Below are 15,648 nucleotides of genomic sequence, written 5' to 3' on the forward strand. Positions count from 1 at the left end.
TGGGCGTTTCTCTGCCCAGTCACGTCAACATGTGAGATCAGCCGTCATAGTGACGCAATGGAAAAGTGTTTAGGGCAGAATTGACATGCTGGGCGTTTAAATATAACACCTAGGAGTGTCTGAGGAAGAACACTTGGAGGGCTCCTAGAACTAAAAATAGAGCCAAAAATGAAGTTTAAAATGAAGTCCTGGTTTAGGGGGTGAGACTACCATCCTGCTGCTTTTTAGAAAGCTAAGACAAAAACAAACACATAACTATTTATTGAGCACATACTATTTGTCAGATTCTGTGACCATTTGGCTCCAGCTTTACAATTTATAAAGAAAGCACTTTCACATATACAGTCTTGTTTACCTCCCACAACAGTCTTATGAGGGAGAAGATCTCCATTTTAGAAATGAGGAAACTGAGATGCAGAGAAGTTAAATAACTTGCTTATGGTCCTTGGTCCTTGAGTGGGGCTTGGGCTCTGGGAGTTATTCAGAGAAGGACAGATACAGCCCTGGGAATGGAGTTCCGGTTCTCCATGCCACCATCTCCTGTTCCTTCAGGACTTAGTGGAGACCTGCCACTTTCCTTTTAACTAGATCAGGTTCTGACTTCCAGAAGCATAAGACTGCAGCATGGGGGTGCCCAGAAAAGACGCTTCCATGCGAAGTGAACAACCTCACCAGGGGCACCTCCATTATTCACAGTGGTGTGTCCTCGCCTCAGGAGCTGTCCGGGAAAGTCACATAAGATGCACACAAGAGAGGGCCACTAGAAGGAGGGGTGAGATGGGGTGTGGAGTCATTTTACGGGGAAGTGGAAGGTCACAGGTCACAGGTCGGCACACGGTGAGATACATCAGTAAGGGGAATTCTAGGGTTGTGTCTAGACATTGGCTCCTGGAAATAAAGTGAATTATAAATAAGAATCTTTCTGGAGCTGTTCTGAGAAGCAGGAACCCCTTCTTCATGGCCTTAAAGCAGCCTTGCTGGAGCGTGTTTTTACCGCTGTGTCCCTGCCCCTAAGCCCGGTGTAGGTACACAATGTTTATGAGAGTTTACCTGGTCCGCCCTCTCTTCTCTGCCAGATATGAGCTGCCAGCTCAAGCACAACCTCCTCACCTCAATCAATTCTGCAAACATTTATGGAACATCTTTTCTCTGGTGGGCACCTTGTTAGGACTTATGGGAAATGCCAAGGTGAAATGCCCAGATCAACACGGACAAGCGTCACAGGGGAACACTTGCTCGTCCCAAGCATGACCTCTGGCCCTGCTTTCCCGGTCCTTTTGGTGTAACATCCCCCACCAAGTCAGGAACTTTAGTGTGCCCCCCCCCAAAGTCACTTTCTCTGGCACCCCTCACATTCAACCAATGTCCAAGGCTCATTGGGGTGCTGCCCCTAATTCCGTTAACTCCAAGTATCCCAAGTGAGGGGTTTGATCATCTGTCAAGGGATAATTTCAACAACCACGTCCGTCCATCTCGCTTTGCCCTAATCAAATTCAGCTTTCCCACCATGACCATCAGAGTGACCCCTGCAACATGTAAATCCAGGTGCATGTCCCCCTGGGTGGAAACCATTCAGTCTCCGCAGCATCTTGCTCTATCTGCATTCCACTCGCAGAACTATCAGGAGCTAAGAACGAATGTAAGTGTAAACCACTTCAGCCTATCTGGGAGAATGTAAGAGTGCTATTTTTGTCTCTTGGGGAATTTATTTTCCGTAAATTTTTTGATGTATTTTTGATGTATTTTTATCTCTTAAAATCGAGATATAATTGGGGCACGTGGGTGGCTCAGTCGGCCGAGTGTCTGACTTCGGCCCAGGTCACGATCCCACGCTTTGTGGGTTCGAGTCCCGTGTTGGGCTCTGTGCTGACAGCTCAGAGCCTAGAGCCTGCTTCCGATTCTGTGTCTCCCTCTCTCTCTCTGCCTGCCCCCCACTCTCTCTCTCTATCTCCCCAAAATAAATAAACGTCAAAAAATTATTTAAAATTGAGACATAATTAACATATAACATTGTGTAAGTTTAGGATATATAACATGTTGATTTGATACGTTTATAGATGACAACATGACTATCACCCCATCCCATAATATTATTTCTTTCTTATGATTATAACATTTAAGATCTAGTGAGAGTGCTAATTTTTAAAACTGTTTATTTATTTATTTTGAGAAAGAGAGAGCACAAGCAGGGGAGGGGCAGAGAGAGGGGGAGAGAGAATCCCAAGCAGGCTTTACACCATCAGTGCAGAGCCTGACCCGGGACTCCCATCTCGTGAACCAGGAGATCATGACCCGAGCCAAAATCAAAAGCTGCAAGCTTAAGTGACTGAGCCACCCTAGGTGCCCCAAGAGTGCTATTTTTAAACCTGTTTTTTGTACTGAAGGTAAGTCAGTATCTTTTCTTACCTGTAATTTCACTGACCCTGAACTATTTTCCTTCTTGAATAATCTGAATTAAGGTGGAGGGTGAGCATGTGCCTAGACCTTTACGTTGTGGGAATTAAAAAAAAAAAATCACCCTTACCTCTCTTATGTGTCTTTCTAGGGTGAGGACTGTACAAATGCCAAAATGTGGGCTAGAGGGAAGGAAGGTTATTCAGTGATGGAATCTTCCATGTACACTGACTTCTTAGACTGCACGATACAAGATTTCAGCTTTTCCCCTTTCTTTGTTCTTCTCCAAGTTAGTTATTTTTTAGTTTTGCCTTTCTAAGAGTCAGATTTACTGGGGAATAATTTACGGAAAATAAAATTTACCCCTTTAAGAGCGTATCGTTCAGTGAGTTCTGTCCATTGTATACAGTCGTGTAATTGCTGCCTGAATCAAAACGTAAAACCTTTCTACCAACTCCAAAAGCCTCCTCGTGCTCCTCCACAGTCAGTCTCCTCACCCACCCCCATTTCCTGGCAACATCTAATCTGTTTTCCAGAAAGGCACGTCAATGGACTTCTATAATATGTAGCCTTTTGTGTCTAGCTTCTCATACTTCACATACTGCTTCCGGGCCAATTGTATGTGTCTGTAGTTTGCTTTTTTTTTTTTTTTTAATTTGTTGACTATTATTGTTCTATGGTCTGGATATAGTATGATTTTTTAATCTATTTACCGGCTGGTGAACATTTGGGCTGTTTCCAGTCTTTACCTAGTATGAAGACGTTGTTACATTCATGTACAGGCCTTTGTGCGGACATACGAAATCATTTCTCTTGCATAAATACCTGGGGGTGGTAGTACCAACCACAGGAAGTGCATGTTTGATTTTTAAGAAACCACTAAGCTATTTTATTTTTATTTTTAAAGTTTATTTATTTTGAGAGAGAGAGAGAGACAGAGACACACAGAGAGAACAAGTGGGAGAAAGGCAGAGAGAGAGAGAGAGAGAGAGAGAGAAGAGAGAGAATCCCAAGCAGGCTCCATGCTGCCAGCGCAGAGCCCCACTCGGGGCTCGATCTCATGAACCATGAGATCATGACCTGAGCTGAAATCAAGAGGCAGATGCTTAACTGACAGAGCCACCCAGGCACCCCACCACTAAACTGTTTTCAAGTGGTTTTCCCATGTTCCGTTCTCACCAGCAATGTGAGAGTTGCAGTTGCTTCATATGCCTGCCCGAGTTTGATAATGCCAATCTTTAAAATTTTCGGCCTGCTAGTGGGTGTGCAGTGGTATTTTATCATGTTTTCACTTAGATTTCTCTAAATTCAAATTAGCATCTTTTAATGAATTGATTGGTCATTTATATACACTCTGTGATGAAAAGTGTCTGTTTAAATATTTTGACGACTTTTTAGTTGGACTTTTATATTCTAACCAAGCTGTGAAGGTTTTTTATAAGTATTCTAGATACAAGTTCCTTATCAGATATAGAATTTTCTAATAATTTTCCAAGTCTGTGGCTTTTAAGATTTTTGTCAACATTATCTTTTTTTTTGTAACAGCTTTATTGAGATATATTCACATAACATTATCTTTCGAAGAGCAGAAAGTTTTCATTTTGATGTCAAGTCCAATGTATCAATATTTTCTTATGGTTTGTGATGTGTGTGTCCTGTGTAAGAAAACTTCGCCTGACCCAGCAGCACTATCAACAATAGCCAAAGGATGGAGAGAGCCCAAATGTCCATCAATGGATGAATGGATAAAGAAAATGTGGGGGCGCCTGGGTGGCGCAGTCGGTTAAGCGTCCGACTTCAGCCAGGTCACGATCTCGCGGTCCGTGAGTTCGAGCCCCGCATCAGGCTCTGGGCTGATGGCTCGGAGCCTGGAGCCTGTTTCTGATTCTGTGTCTCCCTCTCTCTCTGCCCCTCCCCCGTTCATGCTCTGTCTCTCTCTGTCCCAAAAAAAATAAATAAAAAACTTTGAAAAAAAAAAAAAAAAAAAAAAAAGAAAATGTGGTATACACACACACACACACACACACACACACACACACACTGGAGTATTATTTGGCAATCAAAATGAATGAAATCTTGCCATTTGCAACTAACTATGTGGATGGAACTAGAGGGTATTATGCTAAGCAAAATTAGTCAGAGAAAGACAAAAATCATATGACTTCACTCATATGAGAACTTTAAGACACAGAACAGATGAACATAAGGGAAGGGAAGCAAAAATAATATAAAAACAGGGAGGGGGACAAAACATAAGAGACTCTTAAATATGGAGAACAGAGGGTTGCTGGAGGGGTTGTGGGAAGGGGGATGGGTTAAATGGGTAAGGGACATTAAGGAATCTACTCCTGAAATCATTGTTGCACTATATGCCAACTAACTTGGATGTAAATTAAAAAATAAATAAATTATTCTAAAAAAAAAAAAAAGGAAACCTTTGCCTGACCCAAGGTAACAAGATTTTCTCCTTTGTTTTCTCAGAAGTTTTATAGTTTTGTCTCTTATATTTGATTTAAAGTTAATGTTTGTGTGTGGTATGAAGTAAGGGTCAAGATTCGGTTTTTTGGTGTATGGACGTCCAATTGTTTCAGCACCATTTGTTGAAAAACTATCCTTTCTTCATTGAATTACCTGGGCAGTTTTGTCTAAAATCAGCTGACTACATTTTGGTGGATCTATTTCTGGACTCTCTAGTCTGTTCCCTTGATCTGTATTTTTGTCTTTAGACCAGTATTACTCTGTCTTGATTACTATAGCTTTAGAATAAAAATTCAAATCAGATAACGTGACTCCTCCAACTTTGTTATTCTTTTTCTAGAATAATCTAGAATAATTTCTAGGTCCTTTGCATTTCCAAATACATTTTATTTCTTTATTTTTTGTCAAAATTCATTTTTATTAATAAAAAATAAACATTTATTCCAGTGTCAGTTATTATACTTGAAGTGCTAATAAAAAAAAAAAGAATTTAAAATAATCACTCCATCATCCTGTTTTGACTAAGACAATGAAGCTGTGGCTTAGGAAAAAAGTATTCAGCACCATTTGCTCATAGGCCTTTCAGAATTTATTCTTAAAGTTTCTGGAACTTTCCTGTCTGTAAAGAACAGGAATTACTGAGCTACAAGAGGCAGCCTCTCTGGGACAACCAAAGAGAAGTTAAGCAATCATCATAAAAGGAATCCGTGTACATTTAGCACAGTAAACTTGGACAGTACAACGATCCCCTTCCCTCTAGCTCAGGAGGGATGTGCTTCTAAGCACTGAAGTATGAAGAGGCAGACTGTTATTTGCTGTCAGAATTAGTTAATAACAGTAAATCTCTGGCACGGATGCTACTGGTCCTTAACATCCTGTGATTTTAGGAAATTCTGTAAATAGTTTGGATTCGATTCAGTTTATTCAGAAAATAAACCTGTTGAATAAGGTTCACTACTCTGCCAAAGCATCGCTGGTTTAGTATCCTTATAAAATATATATAATATGTGCAGGTAAATCATAGTCTTAAAGCATATTTAGGAGTGCCTGGTGGCTCAGTTGGTTAAGTGGTTAAGCGTCTGATTTCAGCTCAGGTCATGATCTCACAGCTTGTGAGTTCAAGCCCTGGGTCAGGCTCTGCACTGACAGCTCAGAGCCTGGAGCCTGTTTCAGATTCTGTCTCTCTCTCTCTCTCTCTCTCTCTCTCTCTCTCTGTGTGTGTGTGTGTCTCCCTTGCTTGTGATTTCTCTCTCTCTCTCTCAAAAAAAATAAACATTAAAAGAATAAAGTATACATATTCAAACCAAAATCTATGTCAACAAAATGCCTATAATTAAAAGCACCTGGTGGAACGAAATACAAAGTTATGACAAGGGAGACTTACTCTCACTAAGCTGTGTTGCTTAGAGAAGTTACAAAAGGATGTGCCCTTAAAGCCATTTGAGGACGTGTAAGGAGACACCCTCTCCTCATTCTTTACCATAGGATTCCAACCGAGAATGGGCCAGAAATTAACATTTTTAAATATTTCAGAAAAGTCCACAGCAGTGTTAAGACTTTTAAGAATGTCTCCCTATCTTTCTGTCTCTGTGCGCAGTAGTGCTCATCAGAACTTCCTAACAGTGCAAAGGCAAAGGCAAGTGCATACATTTGCTCAGATGTTAGAAGAATGGGAGGTGGACTGTTAGGGCCATCCTTAGCTGGAGCTTCTGTGGGTTTTTTACTATATGGTGATCACCAATGAGTCAGGTGGACTTTTGTGAGAGAATAGTGTTTGGTGGCCAAGACTTCTTTTGGGCATTTCTTTCTAAGTGGAATACACAGCAGGTAAGGGAGTAGGGGAGATAATACAGGGAATCTACTCTTTGCAGCTCAGAAGGAGTTGAGGAAGCCCATACAGGCAGTCAGGAAGCCCAGGGGATCCTCTAGCTGTGGATAGTGGCTAACGTGGTCATCCAGAATCGACACTGTGGTGTTTTCCTGTACAGCTCCAAAAACTCTGGATAGGGATCCAACGGTCCATAGATAAAATGAATGGGGACAGTTAGAGAAGCCAGAGCTCCCATCCAGCATCTTCTAAACGTCTTCCTCAGGTTGATGTACTGTAAAAGACTGTCGATAACTAAGCTTCCATCATTGTTGCAGATCCCTGCCCACATGTCCCATGGCTCACTCTTAGAGAGGCGGGTGTACAGCCTAAAGACTGGGATGAGACCTCAAGAGAATACAAAGAAGTTCATCAATCGTGTGAGGATGGGTGACAGCATGCCTCCATCTTTGAGAAACTTTTGGAGAAGGAGAGGACAGTAAGTCTCAGGGAATATACCTTCCATTTGACAGATAGAGACTCCTTATGGTAAGCCTACCAGATTGATTCTGCCTGAACCTACAAAGCAGCTCCTGAGCAACGATATCTCCATAATCATGAGACAAAAGGTTGATCCTGTGGTTCTGGAACCCCAGGTACCACAAAAGTGCCTCCACAATGCTGGCCTGCTCAAACATGGAATAGTAATGTGATCTCAATTTGTTACTGAAGCCAAAGCCCACGAAATCAAGGGCAATCACTTGATGAAACCTTAGGGTTTCCCAAATCCTCTACTAATCATAGCTGGAATGTTAGAAGGCCATGTAAAAGCACAACTATCTCAGGACTTCCAACCACACCAGAAGAGTCTTGGTAGAAGATGTGCAATCCCTTGTAGGTGAAAAATTTGCCTGACAACTTCCAGGAGTAAAGAGCAGGAGAAAGCTGGGGGTGGGGGTCGGGGATGGGGGAGGGGTGGGATATGCAGACAGGCTGCGAGCAAGGGCACAGCCAATAGCCCAAACTGAACCCACCACTCCCTCATCCTCATCAGGTGAGACCGGGACTACAAGGCTCCATGTTTGGGGGAAACGGTTGCGCATGTGTTCCAAATACATTTTAGAATCAGTTTGTTGATTTTTACAACACAAGGAGAAAGGCTGTTGAGATTTTGTTTAACAATATTGACCTTCCCATCCATGAGCATGGTCTGTCTCTTCATTTAATTTTCCTTAACTTTTCTCAGCACTCAAAAATTTTCTCTTACATGTACAGCTCTTGCACATATTTGATTAACTTTATTAATATTTCATGTTTTTAAATCTATTGTAGGTGGTATTACTAACATTTTCAATTTCCAATAGTTTGTTACTGGTAATTAGTAAAACTTATTTTTTGTATTGATCTTGTATCCCGAAACCTAGCTAAACTCACATATTTGTTGTAGTAACTGTTTTTGTTTTTGATTCCTTACAATTTTCTATGTAGAGATTATGCTGTTTGTAACTAAAGACATTTTTATTTCTTCCTTTACGATCTATATACTTTTATTTATTTTTTTTGTCTTAAAGCACAGGCCAGTACCTCCAATACAATGGTGAAAAGAAGTTGTAAAAATGGACATTCTTGCTTTCTTCCCAATCTTAGGGGGGGAGCCTTCAATCTTTCACCATTACAATGATGTTGGCTGTGGTGGTTGTTGTTGTTGTTGTTGTTGTTGTTGTTTTGTAGGTAAGGTTTGTCAGATGGAGGAAGTTCCCTTCTATTCCTAGTTTGCTGAAATTTTTTTTATGATGGATGAATGTTGAATTTTATAAATGATTTTTTTACATGTATTAAGACATGATTTTCTGTTGAGATTGTGAGTTACCGACTGACTGTGAATGTTGAACCAACCTCACCTTCCTGGAATATATCCAAGTGGGTCATTCATATATCATCCTCTTTATGTATTTCTGGATTCAATTTGCCATTATTTTGTGATTGTGCTTTTGAGAAATATTGGTCTATAGTTTTCTTTTCTGTATTATCTGTTTTTTTGTTTTGTTTTGTTTTGTTTTTATATCTAGAACATTCTGGCCTCCTAGAATGAGTTGTGAAATATTCCCGCTTTTATTTTGGGGGGAAAATTTAATAAAGTATAGGTGTTATTTCTTAAGTGTTTGGTAAAATTAACCAGTGAAGCTTTCTGAATCTGGAATGTATTTCTTTATAACAATAGGGCTATACAGATTACCCATTTCTTTTGGGTAGGGTTTGGTGTTTGGTGTTTTATTCTTTGGTAGTGGTCATCTTTATGTGAGACGTTGTCATATTATAACTGTTTTCTGATTTCCCAGTTGCTATTAGTGATATTTGTTTATTCATACCATCATTATTTACTATGCTATCTTTATTATGCCATTTTTATTTTTGTCCATTTAATGGCTGGAATCAACAGATTACAATATAATTAATCTGGTAGACAATGAGCATGTGGTGGGGTTGGGGGGAAACTAGGTGATAGCGGCAAACAGAAGGCATGATAGACTTTGGACTAAAAATTCTACGTGGTGAAAGATAAGGATTTGCCTGATGACTTTGCCAGGCAAATTTGTCTCTTTTAAGTATTGGTGTTAAACATGGGAAGGGTGGGGCGCCTAGGTGGCTCAGTGGGTTAAGCGCCCAACTCTTGATTTCAGTTCAGGTCATGAATTCAAGCCCCGCATCGGGCTCTGCACTGAGAGCATGGAGTCTGCTTGGGACTCTCTCTCTCTCCTCTCTCTGCTCCTCCTGTGCATGCCCTCTCTTTCTCCCTTGAAATAAATAAATAAACATTTAAAAAATAAAAGAGGGAAGGAATAAAAGAGGGAGGGGGGGAAAAAGGGGAGAACTTGAAATAAAATCTCTGCAACACTGGAAAAGCCAAAGGGAAAAATGGCAGGACTTACCAGCATGATGTCCACAGAGTTATTTCTAAATAGATTTTTTTCAATGTATTTTATAAGAAATAAGACTTTCCTTTTATGTTTATTTTAGAAGTGTTGGCACATACTGAAATGTAACAATTTCTTGATTGGGAATATTTTAAAACAAAACAAAGGAACCTAAACTTTCCCTTCAACTTCTATCCTTTGCTTTTGTTCAAATGTTGTAAATAACATTTGAAAATATTACAGCCACATTTGTTGGGATAGGTACTTTTAGTGACTTGAATGACCTATTTAAAAAGCAACTTGGGGCGCCTGGGTGGCGCAGTCGGTTAAGCGTCCGACTTCAGCCAGGTCATGATCTCGCCGTCCGTGAGTTCGAGCCCCGCGTCAGGCTCTGGGCTGATGGCTCGGAGCCTGGAGCCTGTTTCCGATTCTGTGTCTCCCTCTCTCTCTGACCCTCCCCCGTTCATGCTCTGTCTCTCTCTGTCCCAAAAATAAATAAAAAACGTTGAAAAAAAAAATTAAAAAAAAAAAAAAAAAAAAAAAAAAAAGCAACTTACCCGAGGCCCCTGGGTGACTCAGTTAGTTGAGCAGCCAACTCTTGATTTCAGCTCAGGTCATGATCCCAGGGTTGTGGGATTGAGAAAAAAAAAAAAAAAAGCAACTTACCCGAGGCCCCTGGGTGACTCAGTTAGTTGAGCAGCCAACTCTTGATTTCAGCTCAGGTCATGATCCCAGGGTTGTGGGATTGAGCCCCGCTTCAGGTTCTGTGCTGGGTGTAGAGCCTGCTTGATATTCTCTCTTTCTCTTTCTCTCTCTGCCCTTCTCCCCTGATCGTGTTCTGTTTCTCTCTCTAAAATTAAAAAAGAAAAAAAAGAGCAACTTACCCTCCAAGCTACTTTTCCACTTAAAAAATGTTTTCGTTGTTCATATTAAACTCTATACTGTTTTCCCAAGGACAATTTGTTTACAAGTACAGAATAACCTACTTAATCGACTTCGGCTTAATTTATTTACACATAAACTAGGCATTTTTTCCTACTATTGTCAACGTGTTATATGAATAAGATCAGGTATATGTTATAATGCATTGGTGAAGAGAGATTTAAGCCATTATATACAGGCAAACTGGTGATATTATATTGCTTTCCATTAGGTCAGGGCACGACCATTATAATTTTAACATGCTACATTAGCAGAAAAGGCCTGTATATGTGACCAGCGTGCCTTCCAATGTGGAATGCGTATGGAGGTTGTCCCATGGCTCAAGGAGGTGGCAATTGTGTTATTCAGAGCTTGCCTTTTGTAGCCTTGCCACATGCCTTAGGTTAAAGTTAGTCTCACCCATGACTGCCAATCTCTAGCCTGGTTCACTGGGTACTGCTGCTTCTCAGAATTCCATGAGTAAGCCAGGAGTGCTGTTTGTTATTTACTAATAGGTATTTCTTCTGACTGCTCTGCTTACCACATCATCACAACAGGCCTTGACCTTTGTGAACTTCTCTGGAAAATCAAACATACCTAGAAGCTGCCCAGGCTTATGTATAAAAACATCATCAGTTGCTCTTTGGGAGGTTGTGGAGTGGGGCTTGGAAGGTGATTTGAATGAGAAGGAAACACAACTGCTCATCAAATCCAAAGTTTTTTTTGTTTTGAGAAAACACGAATCCCGAGAAGTTAAGGGGCTTGATCAAGGTCCCCTCTCCCGTGAAGCCTTTCTGGACTTCCCAAGGTGGTTGTAGGGGTGCTCCCCAGCTGTTTGCAAAACCAGTCTGCATTTCTCTATTACTTTTAACTCTTTGTTAGTATCATCAGTGATGTCCTCTCACTTAACTGAGACCCTCTTAAGAGTAGGCTGGATTATATTTGTCTACAAGGCCTAGAGCATTTAAATACTCATGAACATTTATTGGGTGGGTGAGTCTCTCACATGCTGTCTACTAGGTACCATAGTTGTGAGGTCAGGCTCCAGAGATTAAGAAGAAATTCTAAAACAGCCAATTTCTTCTTGGTAACAGACCAGAGTCAGAAGGCTAAGCCATAGATTAAGGTGAGCATCTGGGGAAGATGAAAAGTCAAGGGATCCAGGGCAAAAAAGTGGTAAACGCATGTTTCCTTACTTGTGGATGCGTTCAATTCATTCATTCATTCATTCATTCATTCATTCATTCATTAACTTTATACTGGGTATCTACTATGGGCCAGGAGCTTCTTTAGGCATTGGGGATAGAGTAGTGATTATAACATACAAAATCTCTGCTTATGTTTCAATGAGAGAGAGACATCAAACAAATGACAAATAAAAGCCATTATAATGTCAGGTAGTAGTAGCTGCTGAGATGAAAAATAAAGCAGGAGAAAGAAATGGTCATTGATAAGAAACGGGAGGCCTCTCTGAGCAAAGACCCGAACAAAGTGAGGGAGTGATGCCATGAGAATATGGGGCAAAGAGCAAGTGCAAAGGCCTTGAGCCAGGCTTGTGTGTTTGAGAAATGAGGCAAGAGGATTAGAACATCGTGAGGGAGAAGAAAGAGAACAAGGAAAATTATTCTGCACCAGTGAAACGATGTCCTTTCTAGCACCAAAGTCTTATGATTGGTGATCCTCTGACTATACAACCAATTCAATACAGAAAGACCCATACAGAACTATCTTCTGTATGATGAGCATCTCTTACTTCTCCCCTGGTGCTGTGCAATACCAATTCCCTTTTACAAGGTCCTGCTTGCTCCACCCCATGATGGAGCCTACTCCTTGGTGTCCTGGCCGGCTTCAGCGCTCTGGGTCAGGGATTCCAGGAGGGAGAAGCTGGGGAGATGGCTTTTATCTCTAGTACTCTTATCTCTAGAGAAGCACTTCCTTGGAGGTTCTCCACCTCAGGACAGGGTTCTTGCCTCTGGTCAAGAGACCCCTCAGGATTCATAGTTGGGCTTCAGGGTGTCAACTGATCCCCCAAATCTGTGCTTCCAGAAGATATTTCTGCAGAGACTATCTTAGATGGAGGCTGTCCACACATGCCTGGGCCATGTAGGAACATAGAAGAATGAAACAGGTCAGGTATGAGAATCTAGCCACACTTTGTTTGCTTATTATTCACAGAGGAATATGTTTCACTTTTATAGAGAAAGAAGTTCTCTCCCAGTGGTCTGGAAATATCTGGTCTTTTCGATCTTTTATTTCCCTGCTTCTGGTAGAGACTGGGGTCCAGAGAAATATCTCACCACCGTAAGAAAAACACTGCAGGTGTGATGACAAATGGCAAGTCATGTTCAGAGTTGGGGAGGCCGGGGGATGGTGAGGACTGGTGGTGAATGTGCCTTCCACAGAGGCAGCCACCACTCTGCTTCAGCTGATCTCTGCCTTGAGGGAATGAGATCCAGTGTTGACAGAGTTTCAGGTTGGTTAAGAGAAAGCAGAATTCTGGATCGCTTTGGGGTGAAATCTCTAGAATTTTAATTTGATTCACATGGTTTTAGAGAGAATCTTGGCACACCAACCGTGACACTCTGAGGGATCAAATATGGCCCACAGGCAGGTGGTTTGTGAACTCCAGTCTATAGATTTTACCAGAATTTCTGAGAGCTCTGTGATTTTAAATTAACAACTACTATCCTAGAATATGACTCCCCTCAGCTTCTGTGACTAGAAAGACCAAGGGCATGTCCATCTCGCATGCTCCTGGGGCCCAGAAGTCTAGGGGAAAGCCATCTGCCCAGCTTCTCCCCCCTGGAATCCCTGACCCAGAGCGCTGAAGCCGGCCAGGACACCAAGGAGTAGGCTCCATCATGGGGTGGAGTAAGCAGGACCTTGTAAAAGGGAATTGGTATTGAGTAGCACCAGGGGAGAAGTAAGAGATGCTCATCATACAGAAGATAGTTCTGTCCTGTATCTTTTCAATTCTCTATTCCACTCCCTCCCATGGAGTCTTTCCTACCCAACTCCCTACACCCCATGAGAGTGTCTTTGATGACAAGTTACAGGACCCAAGTCAAACTAAGGAGGAAAAATTAACGTGTTGGCTCCTGTATCTGAGCCCAAGGGTGGTGTGGCCTCAGGCGAACTGGATTCAAGCGCTCAGAGACCTCTTCCTCCCGCTCTAGCCTGAGCTCTGCATTCTCTGTTGCTTCCCTTCTTTGAAGGGCTCCTTCTAGGTGGTAGAAAATTTGGCTCACATGGTCATCACTGCTCATCATCTCAGAGGCGGGGGCCGGAGGGGGGATCGCTCCTCTTGCAGCACATACATCAAATCCTAAAAAAACAATCTGCTTGGACTGTGACACTGGAGAAACCTCTGTGTCCGGGGAACTGAGACATTTCTGTTAACTAACCTGGGTCACGTGCTGTCCAGAGAGGTGGGTTCCAGAATCACAGGGGTTTGTGAAGGTGGAGTGTATGTGATGGTGGTGGTGGCGGTAATGGTGACAGTGGTGGCAGTGAGATGGCACAGTCTGAAAGGAAGGGATGGTGGCCAATTAAAAGTACCTTCTGCTCCTAGGCACGCCAGACACAAAAGCCAATGATGGATCATCCTATCGCTCCCCTACCCCTAAAACAAAAATTAAGACACTCTGTCTGCAAATAGGCAAAACAACAACAACAACAACAACAACAACAACAGCAACAACAACTTGGTGTGGAGCACTTGTCAACTCCAGTATTAGAACATCTGCATCGCAAATCAAGAGCATCCAGTTTGACTTTGGCACAGAGAGATTTTCAGGCCTTGGCAATTCCTCAATGCAGGCCACAGAAGAAACTTCTCCCTTCCCCCGTCAAGTAGAATGACAGTTCAGCGTCGCAGCCGTGCACCTGCCCCGCTGAACAGAACAGATATGAGATACAGCGTTAGAGAGATACAGGGATATAGATATGAGATATGATGATCTCATTTAGTTCTCCCCACCGCTCTCTAAGGTAAGTTCCAGTATTATCTCCGTAAGAGGATAAATAATTTGCCAGAGATCACTCATGTAGCAAGTGGTGGCAGAGTGAGGATTCATGCCTGGGAAGTTTAACCTTAAAGCCACACTGCTAACGGACCACCCATCCATCCACTGACTCATTCAACACGTACGGGGAATGCCGGCTACATGCGGGGGACTATCGGAGGTGCTGAGATGTAGCTGTGAAGAATGCAAATACGAGTACATGGCCTCATGGAACTTACATTCTAGTGAAGGAGAAATACGGGAAACCAGACCAATAAATAAAATATAACTAGGTTAGATAGTGATCAGTGTTAAGGAGAAAACCAGAGCAGGAAAGAGAGAGAACTGCGTGGGGAGGTGGGTTGAATCTGAATACGGTGGTCAGGCAAGGTCTCACTGAGCCGGTGGCACTGAATAAAGGCCCGTGGAAGTAAGGGAACAAACCACGCAGATATCTGAAGGAGGAGCCTGGTGGGTCGAGGAGAAGGTGCTGAGGAAGGAGTAAGGGCAGTAGGTGTTGGAAACAGCAAGGAGTCCAATGTGCCTTGAGCGGAATGATCAAGGGACAGAGCAGGAGGGGATGAGATCAGGGAGATAAATAGAACCGAGAAGCTACTGGGATTTTGTCTTTCACTCTTGTGTGATGCAGCCATTTGGACTGGAGCAGATCCTTAAACAGGGTCACTGTCGTTGCTCTGGCAGGAAGAGTCTGTCGGAGGGACAAAGGTACCAGGTAGAGGCTGCAGCAGTAGGCCAGGCAGAGACTGGGAAGCCTGGCTTGGACTGGTGTGTGGTGAAAATGTGGCAAGGGCTTTACTTCTGGGTTTGTTGTGAAATCAGAGTCAAAGGATTGGCCAACAGTGGGATGTGGGGCGTTTGACAGAGAGCAGTCAAGGATGATTTTAAGGCTTTTAGCCAGAGCAATGGAAGATTAGAAATGACATTTCTCAGAGATGGGGAGAAATGAAGGAGAAACTGCTTTTGTTTTTGTCTCAAACAGGGTTGTTTTAAGAAATTTTGGGGGGGCGCCTGGGTGGCTCAGTCGGTTGAGCGTCCGACTTCAGCTCAGGTCACGATCTCGCAGTCCGCGAGCTCGAGCCCCGCGTCGGGCTCTGGGCTGATGGCTCAG

The 15,648-nt window shown here is 42.5% G+C and overlaps 1 pseudogene; it reads right to left on the reverse strand.

The window, feature by feature from the left end:
• Positions 1 to 6,744: 6,744 nt before the first annotated feature.
• Positions 6,745 to 7,817, reverse strand: LOC122223710 (annotated as a pseudogene).
• Positions 7,818 to 15,648: the final 7,831 nt, after the last annotated feature.

The sequence above is a fragment of the Panthera leo genome, chromosome B4, assembly GCF_018350215.1.
Source record: "Panthera leo isolate Ple1 chromosome B4, P.leo_Ple1_pat1.1, whole genome shotgun sequence".
NCBI lineage: Eukaryota > Metazoa > Chordata > Mammalia > Carnivora > Felidae > Panthera > Panthera leo.